Source organism: Mus musculus, chromosome 6 (assembly GCF_000001635.26).
Source record: "Mus musculus strain C57BL/6J chromosome 6, GRCm38.p6 C57BL/6J".
Lineage (NCBI taxonomy): Eukaryota > Metazoa > Chordata > Mammalia > Rodentia > Muridae > Mus > Mus musculus.
The window spans coordinates 69,545,732-69,569,013 of record NC_000072.6 but is presented as its reverse complement, the minus strand read 5'-3'; the positions used below and the strand labels follow the sequence as shown (position 1 = coordinate 69,569,013).

The 23,282-nt window shown below is 38.2% G+C and overlaps 1 gene; it reads right to left on the bottom strand.

The window, feature by feature from the left end:
- Nucleotides 1–23,282, bottom strand: part of Igk (immunoglobulin kappa chain complex) — a 3,171,119-nt gene that overhangs the window by 1,157,741 nt on the left and 1,990,096 nt on the right.

The following is a 23,282-nucleotide window of genomic DNA, read 5'->3' as shown; positions in this document are numbered from 1 at the left end:
GGAAAATCACAACTCTCTGTAACTCCAGTTCCAGAATATTCACTATCTAACACCTTCTTTGGGATTCCTTTGACAATGAATATAATGCATATTCATTTATGCAAGGAAAACAAATATGGACATAAAAGAAAATGAGAAAATATGCCTCATTCTTTATTTATGGAACATGAATTAATATAATATGGGGCTGGTGAGATGGCTCAGTGGGTAAGAGCACCCGACTGCTCTTCCGAAGGTACAGAGTTCAAATCCCAGCAACCACATGGTGGCTCACAACCATCCATAACGAGTTCTGACGCCCTCTTCTGGGGTGTCTGAAGACAGCTACAGTGTACTTACATATAATCAATAAATAAATCTTTTTTAAAAAAAGAATTAATATAATATGAATGACCAAGTCTTTCCAGAACTCACCCTAGATCAATTGTCTCCAAATAGAATGGGGAGGGTAAGGTCCTTTGCTCTATATCTTCCCTCAGCTTTCCTCTGTTATGTATCATATTCCTTAGTGTTCAACTTATGGAAATCAGAGAATTAAGAAGGACTTATTTAGTAGACAATTTTGGAAACCCCATCTGCTTGGTGGAGGAACATTTTCAGTTTATGATATTGCTGTGCACCATAACCACTACACACATTGAAATTGGACAGAGCAATCCAACAGAACGAAAGAGTTGGAGAAGCATTTATTTGCATACTTTAGGAATCTCATAAATAAATGAAAGTGGACACCATAATATACATGCAGACGATGTGGTAGAGACCTGTGAAGGCCCTGTGCATGTTCCTTCATTTCTGTGGGCTCATGTGAGCTTTGTTCATGTCGATTAAGAGGGCTTTGTTTCTTGGTGTTTCCATCTTTTCTGCCTCTTCTTTCTGTCTCCTCTATACTGGGGTTCTTGGAGCTCCAAGAAGAGGGATTTCATTCAGACTTCCCACTTAGTACTGAATGTTTCTAGCCTCAGCTGTGCTAAGTTCTGGGGACTACAAAGTCTGGGACCCTGCTCTATCTATCTATCTATCTATCTATCTATCTATCTATCTATCTATCTATCTATCTATCCATCCATCCATCCATCCATCCATCCATCCATCCATCCATCCATCCATCCATCTATCTATCTATCTATCTATCTATCTATCTATATAACTATCTATTTATCTGTATATATATATATATCAATTAAGGAAGAAAAGAAGGTTTATTCCATATTTCCCTATTAAAATAATGCTACATATTAATTACTTTCATATGTGTTCTGTTTCTGGTATAATCTAATGATAATCCAAAATTGCTAGTAATCAATATAAAATTCCCTTTACCTCTAATTCATGAGACAGTATATTCTTATAAATTCTTTTTACTCGATCATTTCATGAAAATCTATTCAATTAAATGTTTTGCTATTGAAGGTTGGGCAGTAGTAAAGTAGCAGAATGATTGCTTTTGAACTTAGTGAAGCCAAGATGAGGGTCAATACCAGGAGCCGAGTAATTGAGGTCTAGAGGTCCATGTTAGAATTGGCTTCTACTCTCAGAAATAGAAAACTGAACTCAGTTTTGGGCCATTTATTCTGCCCTAATTTTGCTAATGGCCTCATGATGTTTTGATCTTGACTATGCTATCTTTACAACTATAAATGAATCTTTCTTACCTATGTATTTCCTTGATCTGTGACATCCAAACATAAAAGGAAGATTAATCCTTTGGGTGAGTGAAAGAGGCGTTTGGTTTTTATCTAATGAGAATTTGTGTAAAACTCACCTAAGAGAACAAAGAGAGTCACCATTTGCCAATTTTTATTTCCACTGCTCGCCCAATTCATTCTTAAGTCCTCAGATTTGAACATAATTAACATCAATGGCTCATTGTGGGAGCATAAGCAACCTGACAGACGAGTCACCGCTGCACAGCTACCCAAGTGCTTGGGGAAAGGAAGCAAGTGTGATTGTTTATCCTAAAGGGTCTAGAAAGGTGCTTTCTCAGGAATGTTCTGCATCATGTTTATCTGCCATTTCTGAAGACCATCTGTCTTTAGGACTGTCTCTTTCCACAGCTTTGGTGACATGGAAAAGGGACCAAATTCAGAGAACTGATTAGAGTTCTCAAAAAGGCTTAAATAGAAAGCATAAACACATATCACCACAACCCAAAACTTAGAAACATGTGCAAAACAATAATGGAATAGCTATGAATCTTAGTTTAAAGATAAACAGAAAAATGAAAAGTGTAAAATCAAAGAGGAAATATACAGAGTAAACAGCATGACAAATATACTGAAAGTGGACATGGGAAACAAAAAGGAAAAGAGAAGTTTCTGCTACAGATACTATAAGTCCAAACTAGGAAAGAGACAAAGAAAACCTAGAACTATATTGGGTAAACAGATTTTTTCTAAAATATTAAGAGTTGATGTGTTGGTTTTCCCCATAGTAACAGCATTGAAGAAAGTGAGTGGAGGAGACTGATAATGTAGAGTCAAACTGTGCATTAGAATGAAAGCTTATTTTTAAAATTTTCTATATTTTGACTTTCATAAAACTACACAGCAAACTATTATAATGACTATCTTCATTTCCTCCCTCTCATACTTTTTATATCCATGTAATACAACCATCTACTCAGATTTCCACATATTTCGTTCTCTATAATCTATTTACCCTAGGTACTGATCTCCGCATGAGCATAGATGTGGTTTCCTCTTCTGAAACATGGTAACCCTATGTTCACCTTTAGTATTAGAGAATACTACTATATTCTCTAATACTAAAGGCTCTGTATCTCCAGAAACCACTATTGCAATAATTGCTCAGTATAGGTTGAGTCCTGGAGGTGAACTTATCATCTAGATCAAGATTTTGACTACCATGATCTTGCAGATAAACACTGCTTTTTGAGTTCATGATTGCATTTCACAGCTCTTCTATTTTCTGAGTTTTATATTTAATCTGCGCTTATTCCATGACAGTTTGTGAGACTTGAGATAGAGTTATAAGTTAGATTCCCATATTAACTTAAGCACTCAGGTCGGATGTGTTGTCATTCTGACTAGTCATGTATTTCTCCACTGACTTCTGGTTAATGGAAAAACAAGCTTCAATAACTAAACTAGACAAGAAATAGAGAAACCAAATGCATGAACATTTGTAGGTTTACATAATTTTTCCAATACCAAAGACTCTTCATGTATTGTAAGATGTTGTCCCACCATAGAATGGTTGATTTATCCAGCTTTAGTCTCTTATTAGAAAACACTTTGTCCATAGTAACTTGATTCTGTCATGTCCTGTGTTTTCTATTCATCAATACTGTCCTACTATCAAGTTTTATTGAGAATCTAAGATCAGTTGCAATAGCCTGTATTATTTTGATGTCTCCATATTCAGATCATTTTACCAAGAAGACAGATTATATCAGGTACATCATAGCAGCCCAAGAAGCTATAGGATCCCCAGGAACCTTCCATCAGAAGAAACTCAGAAAATCACTTTCCCTATTACTAGTGTCCTCTGAGGTAAAATAAAGTCAAAAACACAGTATTTGAATACAGTCCTGTTTAACTGATCATCCAGGGGTTCTACTCTTGTTAAGAGTGCTATTTCTCCTACTCTCAAAATTTCCACAGTTATACCATAATTCTTTATTTAGGATGGAATACCCTGAATAATTCCCATTTCAATATTTACATGTATGCATGAGTCATCTTTGTTCATGTCTTGTTTATGTACCAGCTATTAGACCACTGGGATGCAGCTTATCTGGTGTTTCTAGGAGACACAGTCTGCCTAAGGGTTTTACTTCTCTGAACAGACATCATGACCAAGGCAGGTCTTATAAGGACAACATTTAATTGGAGCTGGCTTACACATTCCGAGGTTCAGTCCATTATCATCAAGGCAGGAACATGGCAGCATCCAGGCAGGCATGGTTTGGGAGGAATTGAGAGTTCTACTTCTTCATTTGTAAGCTGCTAGCAGAATACTGACTTCCAGGCATCTAAGACGTAGGTCTTAAATCCATATCCACAATGGCCCACCTACTCCAACCAGGCCATACCATCTAATAGTGCCACTCTATTGGCTGAACATATACAAACCATCACACTATGTTAGAGCTAATCTGCAGTTTCTCTGGCTCTTAAAATGTTTCTACCCACTCTGCAATGATTCCTGATAAATAGGTGCAGAAAGTGTGTTGTAGTTGGATAATTTACGAATGGTCACCACATAATCTCCTAATATCTGCATTTTGATTATTTGGGGAGGGTTTTTTTTTAATGCTTTCCATCTATTGCAAAGAGAATTGCATATCAAATATCTAAACCATATTAATTGAACACTTTATTTTTGTATGAATAGAGGTAATAAGAAGCCTTGAATCTGAGAAAGAGTATATGTGGATTTTTATGAATGGAGTAAAAAGAATGGCATAGTATGTGGCTATGTTATAATTTTTAAAAGATAAGAAAATGATTATAAATTACCGCAAACTAATTCTTCCACCTAATTCAAGACCAAAGAGATGACAAAATTTGTGAAAATAAGAAAAGAGATAAATATTTTAATGAGGAAAAAGTGCATTGATTGTGCATAATCCCCTTTTGGCAATCTTTCCCTGCTCTAAGAATTGAAACATAGAAGCTATGCCAAGTGGGGAATCTCAGTGAGGCCTATACAGTTCAGACGATGTTTAAATTATAGAGATATTCAATATAATGTTTCTTAACATACTAATAGTATATTTGGTTTTTCAATTAAGTAACATTTTCCATAATAAGGCTACCAAGTTTCTGCATTTTCAATGGAAACCTGAATTCAAATTACAAGTATTTAACATTTACTATACCATTGTATGTGATATCACTACTCTTCCTTGATTCTGAGCAGTAGCAACAATCTATGACTCTAAAGTAGCCACATGATTGCAAGAACACATCATAATGTGCCATCAATTTAAAACATCATGGGATATTCTACAGTTTGTTATATTATGGCTTTATATTAAATGACTTTATACTATCATTACCATAAGTAAGTTCGATATTATTGTATCTTTTTGTAATCTCACTGTATCTCAGAGAATATTTAACATCTCTCATTTTTCATTTCATGAAGTCATAAAATGTGGTACAAGCGTGAATGCGTCTGTGTGAACACTATTTTATTTATGTTTGTAACCACTGGAAATAAAGAATTGCCACAGTACATTTTTCCTCTAAACATACTACTACTTGGCACACAGCACTGTAAATGCAGTATTTCTTCTAGACTCCAAAATAGACATTATGCAACCCTGCCTTCACTTTGGCTATCTTAACAATAGTTGGCAGCACAATCACATTTCTTTATTTTGTTTGTTCTTTTTAAATATTTTTTATTATTATTTATTTTCCTCAATTACATTTCGAATGCTATCCCAAAAGTCCCCCATACCCTCCCCTCCACTTCCCTACCCACCCATTACCCTTTTTTTTGGCCCTGGCATTCCCTTGTACTGGGGCATATAAAGTTTGCTTGTCCAATGGGCCTCTCTTTGCAGTGATGGCCGACTAGGCCATCTTTTGATACATATGCAGCTAGAGTCAAGAGCTCCGGGGTACTGGTTAGTTCATAATGTTGTTGCACCTACAGGGTTGCAGATCTCTTTAGCTCCTTGGATACTTTCTCTAGCTCTTCCATTGGGGGCCCTGTGCTCTGTCCAATAGCTGACTGTGAGCATCCACTTATTTGTTTTCTAGGCCCTGGTCTAGTCTCACAAGAGACAGCTATATCAGGGTCCTTTCAGCCAATGCTTGCTAGTGTATGCAATGGTGTCATCGTTTGGAGGCTAATTATGGGATGGATCCCTGGATATGGCAATCTCTAGATGATCCATCCTTTTGTCTCTGGCTGCATATATAGATGAAGATGGCCTAGTTGGCCATCATTGGGAGGAGTGGCCTTGGTATTGTAAAGATTATATTCCCCAATACTGGGGAATGCCAAAGCCAGGAAGCAGGAGTGGTTGGGTTGGGGATCAGGGCTGGGGGAGAGGGTATAGGGGACTTTCAGGATAGCATTTGAAATGTAAATGAAAAAAATACCTAATAAAAAAAATCGTTAAAAAAAAAAAACAAAACATTGTCTCTGTAACTCCTTCCATGGGTGATAATGTTTTGGGTTTTTTTTAACAATTTTTTTTTTATATCCTGCCACGGGATCCTAAGACCTCTGGTGAGTGGAACACAGCGCCTGCTCCAATCCAATGGCGCGGGACCTGAGACTGAATTAATTAAGGAAGCAGATAACCCGGCCTGATCCAGGGCTCAAGTCCCTTCTGGCCCACTGCAGCACCGGGTCCCTGGCCCAGGTAGTCTCCGGACACCCAGAAGGACCCACACAGGAACCCCACGAGATCCTAAGACCTCTGGTGAGTGGAACACAACTTCTGCCAGGAGGCAGGTTCAAACACCAGATATCTGGGCACCTTCCCTGCAAGAGGAGAGCTTGCCTGCAGAGAGTACTCTGACCACTGAAACTAAGGATAGAGCTAGTCTCCCAGGTCTGCTGATAGAGGCTAAAGTAAGCACCTGAGGAACAAGCTCTAACCAGAGACAACTATAACAACTAGCTCCAGAGAATACCAGATGGCAAAAGGCAAACGAAAGAATCCTACTAACAGAAATCAAGACCACTCACCATCATCAGAACGCAGCGCTCCCACCCCACCTAGTCCTGGGCACCCCAACACAATCGAAAACTAGAACCGGATTTAAAAGCATATCTCATGATGATGGTAGAGGACATCAAGAAGGACTTTAATAAAGCACTTAAAGAAATACAGGGGAACACTGCTAAATAGTTACAAGTCCTTAAAGAAAAACAGGAAAACACAAACAAACAGGTAGAAGTCCTTAAAGAAAAACAGGAAAACACATCCAAACAGGTGATGGAAATGAACAAAACCATACTAGACCTAAAAAGGGAAGTAGACACAATAAAGAAAACCCAAAGTGAGACAACGCTGGAGATAGAAACCCAAGGAAAGAAATCTGGAACCATAGATGCCAGCATCAGCAACAGAATACAAGAGATGGAAGAGAGAATCTCAGGTGCAGAAGATTCCATAGAAAACATCTGCACAACAATCAAAGATAATACAAAACGCAAAAAGATCCTAACTCAAAACATCCAGGAAATCCAGGACACAATGAGAAGACCAAACCTACGGATAATAGGAGTTGATGACAATGAAGATTTTCAACATAAAGGGCAAGCAAGTATCTTCAACAAAATTATAGAAGAAAACTTCCCAAACCTAAAGAATGACATGCCCATGAACATGCAAGAAGTCTACAGAACTCCAAATAGACTGGACCAGAAAAGAAATTCCTCCTGACACATAATAATCAGAACAATAAATGCACTAAATAAAGAGAGAATATTAAAAGCAGTAAGGGAGAAAGGTCAAGTAACATATAAAGGCAGGCCTATCAGAATTACACCAGACTTTTCACCAGAGACTATGAAAGCCAGAATAGCCTGGACAGATGTTATACAGACATTAAGAGAACATAAATGCCAGCCCAGGCTACTATACCCGGCCAAACTCTCAATTACCATAGATGGAGAAACCAAAGTATTCCACGACAAAACCAAATTCACACATTTTCTTTCCACAAATCCAGTCCTTCAAAGGAGAATAACAGAAAAAGAAAAAAAAAAAAAACCAATACAAGGATGGAAAACACGCCCTAGAAAAAGCAAGAAAGTAATCCCTCAACAAACCAAAAAGAAGACAGTAACAAGAACAGAATGCTAACTCTAACAACAAAAATAAAAGGAAGCAACAACTACTTTTCCTTAATGTCTCTTAATATCAACGGACTCAATTCCCCAATAAAAAGACATAGACTAACAGACTGGCTACACAAACAGGACCCAACATTCTGCTGCTTACAGGAAACCCATCTCAGAGAAAAAGACACTACGTAAGAGGGAAATGCTGGAAAACAATTTTCCAAGCAAATGGTCTGAAAAAACAAGCTGTACTAGCCATTCTAATATCGAATAATATCGACTTCCAACCCAAAGTTATCAAAAAAGATAAGGAGGGGCACTTCATACTCATCAAAGGTAAAATCCTCCAAGAGGAACTCTAAATTCTGATTATATATGCTCCAAATGCAAGGGCAGCCAGATTCATTAATGACACTTTAGTAAAGCTCAAAGCACACATTGCACCTCACACAATAATAGTGGGAGACTTCAACATACCAGTTTCATCAATGGATAGATCATGGAAACAGAGACTAAACAGGGACACACTGAAACTAACAGAAGTTATGAAACAAATGGACCTGACAGATATCTACAGAACATTTTATCCTAAAAAAAAAAAGGATATACCTTCTTCTCATCACCTCACAGGACTTTCTCCAAAATTGACCATATAAGTGGTCACAAAACAGGCCTAAAGAGATACAAAAATATTGAAATTGCCCCATGCATCCTATCAGACCACCATGGCCTAAGGCTGATCTTCAATAACAACATAAATAATGGAAAGCCAACATTCACGTGGAAACTGAACAGCACTCTTCTCAATGATACCTTGGTCAACAAAGGAATAAAGAAAGAAATTAAAGACTTTTTAGAGTTTAATTCAAATGAAGCCACAACATACCCAAACCTATGGGACACAATGAAAGCATTTCTAAGAGGAAAACTTATAGCTCTGAGTGCCTCCAAGAAGAAACTGGAGAGAAAAAACACTAGCAGCTTGACAACATATCTAAAAGCTCTAGAAACAAGGAAGCAAATTCACCCAAGAGTAGATGGCAGTAAATAATCAAACTCAGGGGTGAAATCAACCAAGTGGAAACAAGAACTATTCAAAGAATTAACCAAACGTGGAGTTGGTTCTTTGAGAAAATCAACAAGATAGATAAACCCTTAGCTAGACTCACTAGAGGGCACAGGGACAACATCCTAGTTAACAAAATCAGAAATGAAAAGGGAGACATAACAACAGATCCTGAAGAAATCCAAAACACCATCAGATCTTTCTACAAAAGGCTATACTCAACAAAACTGGAAATCCTGGGCGAAATGGACAAATTTCTAGACAGATATCAGGTACCAAAGTTAAATCAGGATCAAGTTAACAGTCTAAACAGTCCCATATCCCCTAAAGTAATATAAGCAGTCATTAATAGTTCCCAGGTAAAAAATGCCCAGGACCAGACAGGTTTAGTGCAGAGTTCTACCAGACCTTCAAAGAAGATCTAATTCCAGTTCTGCACTAACTATTCCACAAAATAGAAGCAGAGGGAACTCTACCCAACTTATTCTATATAGCCACAATTACTCTGATACCTAAACCACAGAAAGATTCAACAAAGATAGAAAACTTCAGACCAATTTCCCTTATGAATATCGATGCCAAAGTACTCAATAAAATTCTCCCTAACCAAATCCAAGAACATATTAAAGCAATCATCCATCCTGACCAAGTAGGTTTTATTCCAGGGATACAGGGATGGTTTAATATACAGAAATCCATCAATGTAATCCATTATACAAACAAACTCAAAGACAAAAATGACATGATCATCTCCTTAGATGCGGAAAAAGCATTCAAGGAGATCCAACATCCATTCATGATAAAAGTCTTGGAAAGATCAGGAATTCAAGGCCCATACCGAAACATGATAAAAGCAATCTACAGTAAACCAGTAGCCAACATCAAAGTAAATGGTGAGAAGCTTGAAGCAATCCCACTCAAATCAGGGACTAGACAAGGTTGTCCACTCTCGACCTACCTATTCAACATTGTACTTGAAATCCTAGCCAGAGCAATTAGACAACAAAAGGAGATCAAGGGGATACAAATTGGAAAAAATGAAGTCAAAATATCAGTTTTTGCAGATGATATGATAGTATATATAAGTGACCCTGAAAATTCCACCAGAGAACTCCTAAACCTGATAAACAGGTTCGGAGAAGTAGCTGGATATAAAATTAATGCAAACAAGTCAATGGCCTTTCTCTAAACAAATAAACAGGCTGAGAAAGAAATTAGGGAAACAAAACCCTTCTCAATAGTCACAAATAATATAAAATATCTTGGCGTGACTCTAACTAAGGAAGTGAAAGATCTGTATGATAAAAATTTCAAGTCTCTGAAGAAAGAAATTAAAGAAGATCTCAGAAGATGGAAAGATCTCCCATGCTCATGGATTGGGAGGATCAACATTGTAAAAATGGCTGTCTTGCCAAAAGCAATCTACAGAGTCAATGCAATCCCCATCAAAATTCCAACTCAATTCTTCACCGAATTAGAAAGAGCTGGAAATCAGTCTGGCGGTTCCTCAGAAAATTGGACATACCGGAGGATCCAGCAATACCTCTCCTGGGCATATATCCAGAAGAAGCCCCAACAGGTAAGAAGGACACATGCTCCACTATGTTCATAGCAGCCTTATTTATAATAGCCAGAAGCTGGAAAGAACCCAGATGCCCTTCAACAGAGGAATGGATACAGAAAATGTGGTACATCTACACAATGGAGTACTACTCAGCTATTAAAAAGAATGAATTTATGAAATTCCTAGCCAAATGGATGGACCTGGAGGGCATCATCCTGAGTGAGGTAACACATTCACAAAGGAACTCACACAATATGTACTCACTGATAAGTGGATATTAGCCCAAAACCTAGGATACCCAAGATATAAGATACAATTTCCTAAACACATGAAACTCAAGAAAAATGAAGACTGAAGTGTGGACACTATGCCCCTCCTTAGAAGTGGGAACAAAACGTCCTTGGAAGGAGTTACAGAGACAAAGTTTGGAGCTGAGATGAAAGAATGGACCATGTAGAGACTGCCATATCCAGGGATCCACCCCATAATCAGCTTCCAAATGCTGACACCATTGCATACACTAGCAAGATTTTGCTGAAAGGACCCAGACATAGCTGTCTCATGTAAGACTATGCTGGGGCCTAGCAAACACAGAAGTGGATGCTCACACATGGATGGATCACTGGGCTCCCAATGGAGGAGCTAGAGAAAGTAGCCAAGGAGCTAAAGGGATCTGTAACCCTATAGGTGGAACAACATTATGAACTAACCAGTACCCCGGAGCTCTTGACTCTAGCTGCATATGTATCAAAAGATGGCCTAGTCGGTCATCACTGGCAAGAGAGGCCCATTGGACATGCAAACTTTATATGCCCCAGTACAGGGGAATGCCAGGGCCAAAAAGGGGGAGTAGGTGGGTAGGGGAGTGGGGGTGGGTGGGTATGGGGGACTTTGGTATAGCATTGGAAATGTAAATGAGCTAAATACCTAATAAAAAATGAAAAAAAATGGAAAAAAAAAGAAAGAGCAATCTGCAAATTCATCTGGAATAACAAAATACCTAGGATAGCAAAAACTCTTCTCAAGGATAAAAGAACCTCTGGTGGAATCACCATGCCTGACCTAAAGCTTAACTACAGAGCAATTGTGATAAAAACTGCATGGTACTGATATAGTGACAGACAAGTAGACCAATGGAATAGAATTGAAGACACAGAAATGAACCCACACACCTATGATCTTTGACAAGGGAGCTAAAACCATCCAGTAGAAGAAAGACAGCATTTACCACAAATGGTGCTGGCACAACTGGTTGTTATCATGTAAAAGAATTCGAATCGATCCATTCCTATCTCCTTGTACTAAGGTCAATTCTAAGTGGATCAAGGAACTTCACATAAAACCAGAGACACTGAAACTTATAGAGGAGAAAGTGGGGAAAAGCCTTGAAGATATGGGCACAGGGGAAAAATTCCTGAATAGAACAGCAATGGCTTGTCCTGTAAGATGGAGGATTGACAAATGGGACCTCATGCAACTGCAAACTCCTGCAAGGCAAAAGACACCGTCAATAAGACGAAAAGGCCACCAACAGATTGGGAAAGAATCTTTACGTATCTTAAACCAGATAGGGGATTAATATCCAATACATATAAAGTACTCAAAAGGGTGGACTCCAGAAAATCAAATAACCCCATTAAAAATTGGGGCTCAGAGCTAAACAAAGAATTCTCACCCGAGGAATACCGAATGGCTGAGAAGCACCTGAAAAAATGTTCAACATCCTTAATCATCAGGGAAATGCAAATCAAAACAACCCTGAGATTCCATCTCATACCAGTCAGAATGGCTAAGATCAAAAATTCAGGTGACAGCAGATGCTCGCGAGCATGTGGAGAAAGAGGAACACTCCTCCATTTTTGGTGTTATTGCAAGCTTGTACAACCACTCTTGAAATCAGTCTGGTGGTTCCTCAGAAAATTGGACAAAGTACTACCAGAGGGTCTCGCAATACCTCTCCTTGGGCATATATCCAGAAGATGTCCCAACTGGTAAGAAGGACACATGCTCCACTATGTTCACAGGAGCCTTATTTATAATAGCCAGAAGCTGGAAAGAACCCAGATGTTCCTCAACAGAGGAATGGATAAAAAAAAATGTGGTACATTTACACAATTGAGTACTACTCAGCTATTAAAAAGAATGAATTTATGAAATTCCTAGGCAAATGTTTGGAACTGGAGGGCATCATCCTGAGTGAGGTAACACAATCACAAAAGAAGTCAAATGATATGTACTCACTGATAAGTGGATATTAGCCCAAAAACTTAGTATAGCGAGATATAAGGTACAATTTGCAAAACACATGAAACTGAAGAAGAACAAGACCAAAGTGTGGACACTTTGCCCCTTCTTAAAATTGGAAACAATCACCCATGGAACGAGTTACAGAGATAAAGTTTGGAGATGAGACAAAAGGATGGACCTTCTAGAGACTGCCATATCCAGGGATCCATCCCATAATTACCCTCCAAACGATGACACCATTGCATACACTAGCAAGCGTTTTTGTAAGGACAGTGTTATAGCTCTCTCTTGTGAGACTAGGCCGGGGCCTAGCAAACACAGAAGTGGATGCTCACAGTCATCTATTGGATGGATCACAGGTCCCCCAATGGAGGAGCTAGAGAAAGTATCCAAGGAGCTAAAGAGATCTGCAACCCTGTAGGTGCAACATTATTATGAACTAACCAGTACCCCGGAGCTCTTGACTCTAGCTGCATATGTATCAAAAGATGGCCTAGTCGGCCATCACTGGAAAGAGAGGCCCATTGGACAGGCAAACTTTATATGCCCCAGTACAGGGGTACGCCAGGGACAAAAAATGGGAATGGGTGTGTTGGGGATTGGGGGGGAGGGTGTGGGAGACTTTTGAGATAGCATTGGAAAAGTAATTGAGGAAAATACGTAATAATAAAAATATTTAAAAGAAAGAAAAAAAAAGACTTGACTTCTAGAGAAGCAGCAGATAATCAAGCAACTATTGCATAAATATCTCTATGCATCATGACCGAGCCTTTGAATATTAAGAGTTTAGATTCTCAGGTTAACAATTTGCACAAATTCTTCCAAATATAATTGTTTGTCATTAGATCTATTAAAGACTAATTGCTGCAATAAAACCAATTAGTGAGTGCTAATAAATGCCCTCCTGTATTTAATGAAGTAAGGTAATGTCATGTCTAAACTATGCAGCTAATGATGGTGAGATTCTAATCTTCCTGTTTGGATCGAAATATATTAAATTTTTTTGATAATTGGTTATTGTCTTCATGAAGTGGATTCATATGCATGCAAACAATACCTTAATACAACTAATCAAAGGATGCGTGATGATGTATGAGATAATTTTTGGTTTTTGTTTGTTTGGTTGATTTGTTTGGTTTGATTTTAGTTTTGCCTTTGTTTTTTAAGGAGGAGGCAATATTTAAGAAATGTCTAATTACCCTGGAAAATCTAATTAATGTAGTGAAGCAGCAACTCTCCCACAATTCTCCAACCCCATGACAGAAAATAACAGGTTTAAGAGACTTCACTCTCATGTGAAGCATGAAGTCTCAATTACAAATACAAGACCCTCCCCTAGCCCTTAGTCTCACCTAGCTGATGTTGCTAAAAGTTTTATTTCTCTCATCATTTCTTCTATCCTAAATCTATCATATGAGAGTTTTATTTCCTTTTACAAGAAGACAGTTTATCAATGATATTGATACCATATGCAAAATTTTCTTGACACATATATAGTGGCCCGTGACCAATGAATCCTATGTATTAAATTACATGCATATTTTTTGACATATGAGATTTGTCAAATGGATAGTTAGGGGTTTTGATATGTAGAGTTCATATTAAAATGATATAGTGGAATTAATGCAATCACAATGGTTCGCCATTTACTAGGGATTGCGGTCATATTCAGAAAAGGCATGATAATAAAGGAAATGCTGAGGGAAAGATTGGGGCTTTGAGTACAGAATATACAGGGCTTCTTAAGGATGCAAACATTAGTATATTTGCTACTCCCTTTGGCTCTCTGGAGGGACACAGTCCTTCTTAATCCTTGATTTTAGCTCAGGATGATTATATTTTAACCTTAGGAACTTTAAGATATTCAAGTAGAATTGCTTGATTTCACTGATATTAAAGGATTTAGGAATTAGTTAGAAGAGCAAAATGGGTTTCACCCAAGGATGGAGAGTGTATTTTACAGAACAGACTCCTTGATAACAGTCTTCCTTCTCATATATGTGTGTCTTTTGATGGAAAATATAATAGATTATTTCACTCAGGGAAAAGGTACAGCGAAAGTATTTTATGTAAACAGTCTCTTGGTGACACACCTTTTTAATTTCTGTCTGTATTGGGGTTGGTTCTCACAGCACGAGACTTGAAAGAGTTGGAAGGCTTACTTCAGATAAATCTTGGTTTATTTCTTCACTTATTAAGTAAGCACATTAGACTTAAAAGTTATAAAACTACACAAAATGATTAAGTCTGAGTGAGTCAGATATGTTTAGGAATAGAATAATTCCTGGAATACAGATTGTCTTATATTGTGCATATACCACCTACACCAACATTATCACCCACACTGAAATATTTAGCATCCTGGAAAAACACCAATATATAGCATTACTCCTTAACATGGAAATTTCTAACCCCATAACAACATATAATGATTCTCTTGTTAACAACGCACCCTGAAATGAACAATAAAATATAGAATACAATACAAACCATTTTGGTACACAAGGCAAACTCTCTACTCCAAGTGAAAATTTAAGAAAAAATTCCTATTTATTATAGTAGTATTCTTTTGTGAACGAATTCTGCTCATATTGTTCATGGTAGTTATTTAATGTGAGTCTGTCATTTTGTAGCACTTCACTCAAGGTTCCTTTTTAAAAAGCATGGAGTAGAAAATGTAATAAATCAGAGTGGTTACAAAAGCAATACTGAGGTCTCTTTGTATTTCAGAGGAGAGGGCTATTTTCTCCTTTCATCTCTGAATAGAAACATTTTTTTTTGTCTTAACATTCCTGGAATCCAGATACCCAAATGGTGGCAAGTTTTCCCAGTGCCTTAAGGGTTCAAAATCATTTGAAAAGACTGAGACCAATAAGGAAATATCAGCTTCAAAGGGAAAGAAAATATAACATTTGGTTTTTTTTTTTTTCTGGCAGGGGTGGGAGGTTATGATCTTAGTTACCATTTTATTGCTGTTAAAAGACAGCATGACCATGGCAATTTATAAAAACAACAACAACAACAACAACAACAAAAAATTAGGGGCTTGCTTAAATTTTTATTAAATTGTTTCATTTGTTTACATTAGATATGCTGCTCCCTCCTCGTATGCCTACCCAAAGTAATCCCCGCTTGTCTCTGAGTTGATTATCCCCCAAACCCCATCTCACTATCCTCCACCAGCATCCCCCTTACGTGAGGCAACCTATCTCTAAAGGTTTTGGTACATCCTCTTGCACTTAGGCCAGACAAGGCAGTCCTCTGCTACATAAGTGCCAGGGGCCATGAACCAGCCAATGCCTGGTGTTTGGTTGATTATATAGTCTCGGGGAGACCCCAGAGATCCAGGTTAGTTTATACTCTTGTTCTTTCTATGGGGTTGCCATAGCCTTCAACTCCTTTAATCCTTCCTCTAAATCTTTCATGGGGGATGCTGACCTCAGTACAAAATTTGACTATAAATATTTGCATTTGTCTCAGTCAGCTGCTGGTAGTGCCTCTCAGAGGACAGGCATACTGTCTTTAAGCACAACGTGGTATCAGTAATAGTGTCAGGGCTTGCTCTCTGAGCATGAACTGGATACCAAGCTGGGCCAGTCACTGGATGGCCTTTCCTTCAGGATGAGATACATTTTTGTTCCAAAATTTCCTTCAGTTAGGAACCATTCTGGGTCAAAAATTTTAAGGATGGGAGGGTGGCCCTATCCACTGTGGGCCATATATAACTACTGGAGGTGGTTGCCTCAGGTTTGATCTCATTATTGCAGATTTTTGGATATGTTCATCAATGTTGAGTCCTGGAAGCATCTCATATCATAAGTCGTTGGGACTTGCTGGAGGTTCTCCCAGCTCTAACCCTGGCTGCTGCATATTTTTAATCATTCTCATGGCTCTCCAGGCTTCTTTACTGTCTCCATCCATTTCTGATCCTCCCCCACTTCTTCCCTCCAACCCAGGTTCCTCCTTCACGCTGTTTCCCATGATTAATTTGGTTACCCTTCTAAGTGAGATTGTAGCATCTGCAGTTGGACTGTGTTAAACTTCATACTGTCTTTGAGTTGTTAATTGTTTTTGGTTATTCTATTTATGTACATTTCATATCCTTTTTCCTGGTTTCCCCTTCCCAAACACTCTATCCATTACCACTCTGCCTTGTTTATATAAAGGACCACTTCCAGTCTCCCATCTACTCCTGCTTCACCATCCTAGCATTTTTCTACTTTGGTGTATCGAGTCTCTACAAGACTAAAGTCCCCTGCTCCCATTGATGTCCAACAAGGCCATCCTCTGCTACATATGTAGCTGGAGCCAATGATCCCTCCATGTGTACTCTGTGATTGTGAAAGGTGTTGTTTCCCTAATTTCTTTCTCAGACTGTTTATACTTTATGTAGAGAAAGGCCACTGATTTCTTTGAGTTAATTTTATATCCAGCTACTACACAGAAGTTGTGTATCAGGTTTAGGAGTTCTCTTTGGAATTTTTAGGGTCACTTATATATACTATCATATCACCTGCAAATAATGATATTTTGACTTCTTCCTTTCCAATTTGTATTCCTTTGATCTCGTTTTGTTGTCTAATTGCACTGGCTAGGATTTCAAGTACTATATTGGATGGATAGGGAAAGAATGGTCAGCCTTATCTAGTCCCTGATTTTAGTGGGATTGCTTCCAATTTTTCACCATTTAGTTTGATGTTGGCTAATGGTTTGCTGTAGATTGCTTTTATTATATTTAGGTAGGGGATTTGAATTCCTGATGTTTCCAATACATTTATCATGATGAGGTGTTGGATTTTATTGAATGCTTTCTCAGCATCTAATGAGATGATCATGTGGTTTTTGTCTTTGAGCTTGTTTACATAATGGATTACAGTTATGGATTTTCGTATATTGAACCATCCTTGCATCCCTGGGATGAAGCCTACATGATCATGACGGTTCACATTCCACATTGTTTTGATGTGTTCTTGAATTCGGTTTTTGAGAATTTTATTGAGTATTTTTGCATCAATATTCATAAGGGAAATTGGTCTGAAGTTCTCTTTCTTTGTTGGGTCTTTGTGTGGTTTAGGTATCAGAGTAATCTTGGCTTCATAGAATGAAGTGGGTAGAGTACCTTCTGTTTCTATTTTGTGAAATAGTTTAAGGAGAATTGGAACTAGGTCTTCTTTGAAAGTCTGATAGAACTATGCACTAAACCCATCTGGTCCTGGGATTTTTCTGCTTGGAAGATTATTAATGACTGCTTTTCTTTCTTTCAGGGATATGGGGCTGTTAATCTGATATTGATTTAACTTGGGTAACTCGTATCTGTCTAGGAAGTTGTCCATTTCATCCAGGTTTTCCAGTTATGCTGAGGATAGCTTTTTGAAGTAGGATCTGATGATGCTTTGGATTTCCTCAAGTTCTGGTGCTATGTCTCCCATTCATTTCTGATTTTTGTTAATTAGCATACTGTCCCTGTGCCTTCTAGTTAGTCTAGCTAAGGGTTTCTATATCTTGTTGATTTTCTCAAAAAACCAGTTCCTGGTTTGGTTGTTTCTTTCCATGGTTCTTTTTGTTTCTACTTAGTTGATTTCAGCCCTGAGTTTGGTTATTTCCTGCTATCTATTCTTCTTGGAAAATTTTGCTTACTTTTGTTCTACAGCTTTTAGATGTGCTTCAGGCTGTTAGGGTGCGATCTCTTTAGGTTTTTTGTTGTTGTTGTTGCTGTTTTTGGTTTTTTGGTGGCATTGAGAGCTATGAGTTTTCCTCTTAGGACTGCTTTCATTGTGTCCTATAAGTTTGGGTATGTTGTGACTTCATTTCCATTAAACTCTTAAAAGTCTTTAATTTCTTTCTTTATTTCTTCCTAGATCAAGGTATCATTGGGTAGTGTTTGTTCACTTTCCTTGTGAATGTTGGCTTTCTGTTATTTATGCTATTATTGAAGATCAGCCTTAGTTTGTGCTGATCTGATAGGATGCATAGGATTATTTCAATATATTCATATCTGTTGAGGCCTGTTTTGTGCCTGACTATATGGTCAATTTTGGAGAAGGTACCATGAGGTGCTGAGAAGAAGGTATATCCTTTTGTTTAGGGTAAAATATTTCACAACTTTTGTTAGTTTCACTGAGTCTTTGTTTAGATTCTGTTTCCAGGAACTGTCCATTGATGAGAGTGGGGTGTTAAAGTCTCCCACTATTATTGTGTGTAGTCCAATGCATTCTTTGAATTTTACTAAAGGTTCTTTACTGAATGTGGATGCTCTTGCATTTGGAGCATAGATATTCAGAATTGAGGCTTCATTTAAGAAGAATTTACCTTTTATGAGTATGAAGTGCCTCTCCTTGTCTTTTTTGATAACTTTGGGTTGGAAGTAAATTTTATTCTATATTAAAATGGCTTCTCTAGCTTGTTTCTTCAACTTGGAAAATTTGCTTGGAAAATTATTTTCCAGGCTCTTACTGTGAGGTAGTGTCTGTCTTTGTTCCTGAGGTTGGTTTCCTGTATGCCACAAAATATTGGGTCCTGTTTATGTACCTAGTCTGTCAGTCTATGGCTTTTTATTGGGGAATTGAGTCCATTGATATTAAGAGTTATTAAGGAAAAGTAATTGTTACTTCCTGTTATTTTTCTTATTAGACATGGGATTTTGTTTTTGAGGCTATCTTCTTTTAGGTTTGCTGAAGGATTACTTTCTTGCTTCTTCTAGGGTGTCATTCCCTCCTTGTGTTGGAGTTTTCCCTTTATTACCTTTGAAGGGCTGGGTTCTTAGAAAGATATTGTATGAATTTCATTTTGTCATGGAATACGTTTGTTTGTCCATCTATGGTAACTGAGAGTTTTGCTGGGTATAGTAGCCCGGTCTAGCATTTGTGTTGTCTCAGGATCTGTATAACATCTTTACAGGATCTTTTCTCTTTCATAGTCTCTGGTGAGAAGTTTGGTGTAATTCTTTTTTTTTTAACCTTTTAACTTCTTTTTTATTTATTTTTAAATATACATTTCAAATGCTATCCCGAAAGTTCCCTATACGCTCCCTCCAACCTGCTCCACTACCCATCCATTCCCATGTCTTGGCCCTGGCATTCCCCTGTACTGAGGCATATATGTTTGCAGTACCAAGGGGCCTCTCTTCCCTGTAATGGCCGACTAGGCCATCTTCTTCTACATATGCAGCTAGAGATATGAGCTCTGGGGGCACTGGCTAGTTCTTATTGTTGTTCCACCTATAGGGTTGTAGACCCCTTCAGCTCTTTGGGTGCTTTCTCTAGCTTCTCAATTGGGGGCCCTGTGTTCCATCTTATAGATGACTGTGAGTATCCACTTCTGTATTTGCCAGGCACTGGCATAGCCTCATACGAGACAGCTAAAACAGGGTCCCTTCAGCAAAATCTTTCTGGTATATGCAATATTGTCTGGGTTTGGTGGGTGATTATAGGATGGATCCCCTTGTGGGGTAGTCTCTGGATAGCCCATTCTTTCATTTTAGCTCTAACCTTTACCTCTGTTACTCCTTTCATAAGTATTTTGTTCCCTATTCTAAGGAGGAATGAAGTATCCACTCATTGGTCTTCCCTCGTATTGATTTTCTTGTATTTTGCAAATTGTATCTTGGATGTTCTTTGTTTCTGGACTAATAACCACTTATGAGTGAGTGCATATCTAATGACTTCTTTTGTTATTGGGTTACCTCACTAAGGATGATATCCTCCAGATACATCCATTTGTCCAAGAATTTCATAAATCCATTTTTTTGATAGCTGAGTAGTAGTCCATTGTGTAAATATACCACATTTTCTGTATCCATTCCTCTGTGTAGGGACCTCAGGGATCTTTTCATCTTCTGGCTAGTATAAATAAGGCTGTTATTTACATAGTAGAGCATGTGTTCTTATTAACAGTTAGAACTTCTTCTGGGTATATGCCCAGGAGAGTTATTGCTGGATCTTCCGGTAGTATTATGTCCAATTTTCTGAGGAACCTCCAGACTGACTTCCAGAGTGGTTGTACAAGCTTGCAATCCCACCAATAATGGAGGAGTGTTCCTCTTTCTCCACATCCTCTCCAGCATCTGCTGTCACCTGAATTTTTGATCTTAGCCATTCTGACTGGTGTGAGGTGGAATCTTAAGGTTGTTTTGATTTGCATTTCCCTCATGATTAAGGATCGTGAACATTTTTTTCAGGTGCTTCTCAGCCATTCGGTACTTCTCAGTTGAGAATTCTTTGTTTAGCTCTGAACCCCATTTTTGAATGGGGTTATTTGAATTTCTGGAGTCCAGCCTCTTGAACTCTTTGTATATATTGGATATTAGTCCCATATCACATTTAGTATTGGTAAAAATCCTTTCCCAATCTGTTGGTGGCCTTTTTGTCTTTTTGACAGTGTCTTTTGCCTTACAGAAGCTTTGAAATTTTATGAGGTCCCATTTGGAAATTCTTGATCTTACAGCACAAGCCATTGCTGTTCTGCTTAGGAATTTTTCCCCTGTGCCCATATCTTCAAGGCTTTCCCCCACTTTCTCCTCTATTAATTTCAGTGTTTCTGGTTTATATGGAGGTCTTTGATCCACTTAGACTTGAGATTTGTAGGAGATAAGAATGGATCAATTCACATTCTTCTACATGATAACCGCCAGTTGTGCCAGCACCATTTGTTGAAAATGCTATCTTTTTTTCCACTGGATGGCTTTAGTTCCCTTGTCAAAAATCAAGTGATCATAGGTGTGTGGATTCATTTCTGGGTCTTCAATTCTATCCCATTGATCTACCTGTTTGTCACTGTGTCTGGTGTAATTCTGATAGGTCTGACTTCATTTGTTAATTGACCTTTTCCCCTTAGTGCTTTTAATATTCTATCCTTATTTAGTACATTTGTTGTTCTGATTATTATGTATCAGAAGGATTTTTTTTTCTGGTCCAGTCTATTTGGAGTTCTGTAGGCTTCATGTATGTTCATGGGCATCTCTTTCTTTAGGTTTGGGAAGTTTTCTTCTATAATTTTGTTGAAGATATTTGCAGGTCCTTTGAGTTGAAAATCTTCATTCTCATCTACTCCTTTTATCCATAGGTTTGGTCTTCTCATTGCTCCTGGATTTCCTGGATGTGTTGATTTAGGATCTTTTTGCATTTTGCATTTTCTTTGATTGTTGTGTCCATGTTGTAATCTTCTGCACTTGTATTCTCCCTTCCATCTCTTGTATTCTATTGCTGATGCTTGCATCTATTATTTCCTGATTTATTTCCTAGGATTTCTGTCTCCAGAGTTGTCTCCCTTTGTAATTTCTTTATTGTTTTTACTTCTATTTTTATATCCTAGATTGTTTTGTTCTATTCTTTCACCTGTTTGGTAGTGTTTTCTTATAACTCTAAGAGATTTTTTTGTTTGTTTGTTTCCTCTGTTAGGGCTTCTAGCTGTTTACTTGTGCTTTCCTGTATTTCTTTAAGGGAGTTATTTATTTCCTTCTTAAAGTTCCCCATCATCATCATGAGAAGTGATTTAGATACATATCGTGCTTTTCTAGTGTGATGGTGTATCCAGGACTTGCTATGATGGGAGAATTTGGTTCTGATGATGCCAAGTAACCTCGCTTTTTGTTGCTTCTGTTCTTATGCTTGCCTCCTGACATCTGTTTATCTTAATTCCTTGCTGCCTTTAATATATCTGATTGAAGCTTGTCCTTACCATAATCACAGTTGATTTAGGACTCCTCAGAGTCCAGTTTTCTCTTTGATCCTGTGATTCTGGGCTCCTGTGAACCTGAGATTCTGGGTGTGTCAGAGTTCTTGGCAAGCAAGCTTCCTCTGTGACCCTGAGATCCTGGTTTGACCAAGATCCTGTTATTCTTGGATCCTTGAATCCTAAGATCCTGGGTGTGTTACAGCATCTGCAAGTGGTGTCTCCTCTGGGGACCATGGGGTTGTCTAGTGTATTTGAAACCAAGGTATACCAGAACCAATCAGAAGGAACCAGAGCCCTTGGTCAGGTAGGGCTACTGTGTTCTTGCTTGCTCTTGCTGTCACAAGCCCTTCACAATTGGTTTGGAATTAATGCTGTGTTCCCCTCACCAGTGATCCTAAGATCACGTGGAGAGTCCTCTGGGGACTGTGGGACTGTCATCTGAGTTCACGCCCAAGGTCCACCAAGTTCATGGCCAAGTTGACCCAGAGCTGGCACCAACCTTAAGGGACTTCAGCTCCTGGTCAGGTGGGTTTGCTGCTTCCCTGCTGCTGGCACAGGCACGGTATGATTGGTTTGGAACCGAAGGTGTTTTCCACTCAACAGTGATCCTAAGATTGGTGGAGAGTCCTCTGCGGACTGTGGGACTGTCTGATGAGTTAGCATGCAAGGTCACCTAGAGTTGGAGCAGATTGGAAGGGTGAGAAATCATTCTTAAGAAAGATCTAGAGGCATAGCTATGCTTCATCATGGCTATGCTAACTTTAAAGTTATAGGAAGATAATTGAAACTTTATCTAAGGTAAATAAAAACTATTTTTCAATAAATAATTTTATTCACTTTACAACACTATATCAACCCTCCTTCTCCTCCCACTACTCCCTCATGCAAATCCTGCCAATTCCCTCAGACTTTGTTTTATGTAAAACATTTGATCAAACTTAGACTTGAATTTGC